Source organism: Neophocaena asiaeorientalis, unplaced genomic scaffold (genome assembly GCF_003031525.2).
Source record: "Neophocaena asiaeorientalis asiaeorientalis breed wild unplaced genomic scaffold, Neophocaena_asiaeorientalis_V1.1 scaffold82, whole genome shotgun sequence".
NCBI lineage: Eukaryota > Metazoa > Chordata > Mammalia > Artiodactyla > Phocoenidae > Neophocaena > Neophocaena asiaeorientalis.
This window is the reverse complement of record NW_020173068.1, coordinates 2,670,324-2,674,313: the sequence shown is the minus strand read 5'-3', so window position 1 is coordinate 2,674,313 and position 3,990 is coordinate 2,670,324. Positions and strand designations below refer to the sequence as shown.

General features: G+C 44.2%; 1 pseudogene; it reads left to right on the top strand.

Annotated features, from left to right (window-relative positions):
* The first annotated feature begins 274 nt into the window (after positions 1–274).
* Positions 275–2,044, top strand: LOC112398381 (protein POF1B pseudogene; annotated as a pseudogene).
* The last annotated feature ends 1,946 nt before the right edge of the window (positions 2,045–3,990 follow it).

Sequence of the window (3,990 nt, the reverse complement as noted above, 5' to 3'; positions counted from 1 at the left end):
TTTTTTCAGAAACATCTGTGAATAAATAGTTGACACTTTGCCTTATCATCCCTAAATATTTGTGTGTATTTCCTACAAATAAGGACATTCTCTTGCATTGTCACAATACCTTCCAAATCAGGAACACTGAAATATTACTATCATCTTATCTTCAGATCCCCTCCTAGTTTTGCCAATTGTCCCAAGATGTCTTTTGGGATCCAATTTTGGCCAGACCTGCTTCTGCTGCTGTCACGGAGAGCATCTGGGGAGAACTTTGCTGACCACTGAGAAGATGACGAACTCAAGCTATTGGAGTGAGACGAGCAGCAGCAGCTGTGGGACTCAGCAGTCCCCAGAGGTGCTGCAGTGCCAGCCCCAGAATTACCACTCCTACCATCAGTCAAGCCAAGCCCAGCAGCCTCCAGAAAAAATGTTGTGTATGAGTGACTGAGGACTTCCAGTGGGCCCATGAAGAAGGTGGTTCAGGAGTTGGACCCCATCAGCTCATGGGAAGTGCTCTCCCCTCTCAAAACTACCTCCCCCTACAAAAGCTTGGTTTGGAGTGACCATTCCCAGGAACTTCATTCTCCGACTCTGAAAATATCTACTTGTGCCCCAAGCACTCTACATACAAGCCCAAATACTGAACAGGAACTCCATTCTCCAAGAGTGAGAGTCACTACATATCCACAGACCATTTTTAGGTGATATATAGTGCAAAATCCTGAACAGGAACCACTGTCTCCATTCCTAAGAGGAGGCCATTTCTTTCCAGGAGATAATGTTATTTATGAAAAAACCATAAGAAAAGTGGAAAAGCTAAATATGGATCAGGAATGCTATCCTCAGGTTCAGCCATCATCACATTGCCCAACAGCCCCAGATCATCCACTCTCCACACTGTCAACAATCACATTCTAGCCAGCAAATCCAAACCATCACAGGAAGTGATTCAATTTCTACAAACACTGGAATTGAACTGTGTCATGGTGGCTCAAACCAGGCACATGAGCAGGTGATAATTCAGGATGATGGCCGTGAAAAATTGACCCCCAAGTATTTTGGAGAGTTGCTTGCTGATCTAAGCTGTAAAAATACAGACCTTATTAGGACATATGCAGAGAACTGGAGGAAGCAAACAGGACTTTGAGTCTACAGATGAGTCAGAAGACATTGAATCAGTGATTCCAAAAGGACTGTAAGAACTTACAAAACAGCAAATTCGCTGTATGCTGCAGATGAGGGGTATGTCTGATAAATCACTACGGCTAGTGCTGTCCACATTCAGCAACATACAGGAGGAGTGAGGACATCTTCACAATGACTTGACATCACTGGAAAATGACAAGATAAGACTTGAGAAAGACTTGGCATTCAAAGAAACTCAAATAAAAGAGTATGAAGAACTCTTGGCATCAGTGAGAGCAAATAATCACCAGCAGCAGCAAGGACTTCAAGACTCAACCTCAAAATGCCAAGCAAAGTGCCAAGCATTGGAAGAAAACAATCTCTCTCTTCAGCGTATGTTATCAGACATAGAATATAGACTAAAAGAACTGGAATACTGTAAGCATAATTTAGAGCAAGAGAAGAAAAATCTTAGAATGCAAGTTTCTGAGACTTGCACAGGCCCAATGCTGCAGGCTAAAATGGATGAGATTGGCAACCATTACATGGAGATGGTAAAAAACTTAAGAACGGAGAAAGACAGAGAGATCCGCAAACTAAGGACTCAATTAAGTCAGTACCAAAAAGATGTTTCAAGAAGAGAAGGAAGTTTCAGTGACTTCTAATTCAAGATTCGTGATCTGACAAGCTTGCAGGAAGACAAGGATTCCCTTATAAAGTGTCAGTCAGAGGAACTCTCGAAATTGAGACAAGAAATATATTCATCTCATAACTGACCTTTCAGTGGTGGAAGGACAACTATTAACACTAGAAAGTACGGAACACAATATCCAATCCTAGGCCTCCTGTATAATAACTATGAATATATACCACCAGGGAGTGACACACAGACTATTGTGATTGAGAAATGGAAGACAAATGGACTTGTCCATGAATGAATCTCCAACTCAAAGGAATTTTTTTTGTGTCTTCACTAGTACTTTGTTATTTTTCCATAACTAAAGCCAATCAATATTTTGAATCATGCTACTACTTAGCAAGTCTAATGGAATTAATTAGCTATAAAAATGACTGTTTATCCGGCCATTTACAAGACCTGACTCCTTTCGATCACATTTTTGTATTCAGTATAGCAACGGACCCATTATTAAAACTCAATTACAAAAAAAAAAAAAAAACTCAATTACAGACCCTGTAGGACTTAATCCACTATTTTTCAATAGGGTGCTCCCTAGACACTGAATTAATTTGCTGGGGTAGAGATTTTACAAGTTATTCCATTAAAAGGTTTTCTATGGTATTAGATGTGCAATTTAGCTACAAGAGTAAATACTGTTTGTTTGTTTTTTTAACAACAACAACGAAAAGCAATATTATAGAATTTTAAAACCCAGTTTATTTTTTTAATTTTAATTTTATTTTTACATCTTTATTGGAGTATAATTGCTTTACAATGGTGTGTTAGTTTCTGCTTTATAACAAAGTGAATCAGTTATACATATACATATGTTCCCATATCTCTTCCCTCTTGCATCTCCCTCCCTTTCACCCTCCCTATCCCACCCTTCTAGGTGGTCACAAAGCACCGAGCTGATCTCCCTGTGCTATGCGGCTGCTTCTTACTATCTATTTTACGTTTGGTAGTGGATATATATGTCCATGCCACTTTCTCACATTGTCACAGCTTCCCCTTCCCCTTCCCCATATCCTCAAATCCATTCTCTAATAGGTCTGGTGGGGGGAGCGGGATGGGGGGTGGAGCTTCGGAGCCACAGAGGAGAGCGCAGCAACAAGGGTGCAGAGGGCAAAGTGGAGAGATTCCCGCACAGAGGATCACTCCGACCAGCTCTCAGCAGCCCAAGAGGCTTGTCTGCTCACCTGCGGGGGCAGGTGGGGACTGGGAGCTGAGGCTCGGACTTCGGAGGTCAAATGCCAGGGAGAGGACTGGGGTTGGCTGCACGAACACAGCCGGAAGGGGTCTAGAGCGCCACAGCTAGCCAGGATGGAGTCTGGGCAAAAGTTTGGAACAGCCTAAGAGCCAAGACCATTGCTTCAGGGTTGCTCGAGGAGAGGGGATTCAGAACACCGCCTAAACAAGCTCAAGAGACAGGGAAGAGCCATGGCTATCAGCGCGGACACCAGAGGCGGCATGAAATGCTAAGGCTGCTGCTGCAGCCACCAAGAAACCTGTGTGCAAGCCCAGGTCACTGTCCACACCCCCTCTCCTGGGAGCCTGTGCAGCCCGCCACTGCCAGCGTCCCGTGATCCAAAGACAATTTCCCCGGGAGAACACACAGCGCGCCTCAGGCTGTTGCAACGTCACGCCAGCCTCTGCCGGCTCGCCCCGCGTTCCGTAGCCTTCTCTTCCCGCAGCCTGAGTGAACCAGAACCCCCAATCAGCTGCTCCTTTAATCCCCTCCTGTCTGGGTGAAGATCAGACGCCAGAGGGCGACCTACATGCAGAGGTAGAGCCAAATCCAAAGCTGAACCCCAGGAGCTGTGCAAGCAAAGAAGAGAAAGGGAAATTTCTCCCAGCAGCCTCAGGAGCAGCGGATTAAATCACCACAAGCAACTTGATGTACCCTCCATCTGTGGAATACCTGAATAGACAATGAATCATCCCAAAACTGAGGCGGACTTTGGGAGCAACTGTAGACTTGAGGTTTTCTTTCTTCATCTAATTTGTTTTCAGTTTTATGTTTATATTATTCATATATCCCCATATCTCTTCCCTCTTGCATCTCCCTCCCTCCCATTTTCCCTACCTCACCCCTCTGGGTGGTCACAAAGCATGGAGCTGATCTCACTGTGCTGTGCGGCTGCTTCCCACTATCTGTTTTACATTTGGTAGTGTATATATGTCCATGAAACTCTCTCACT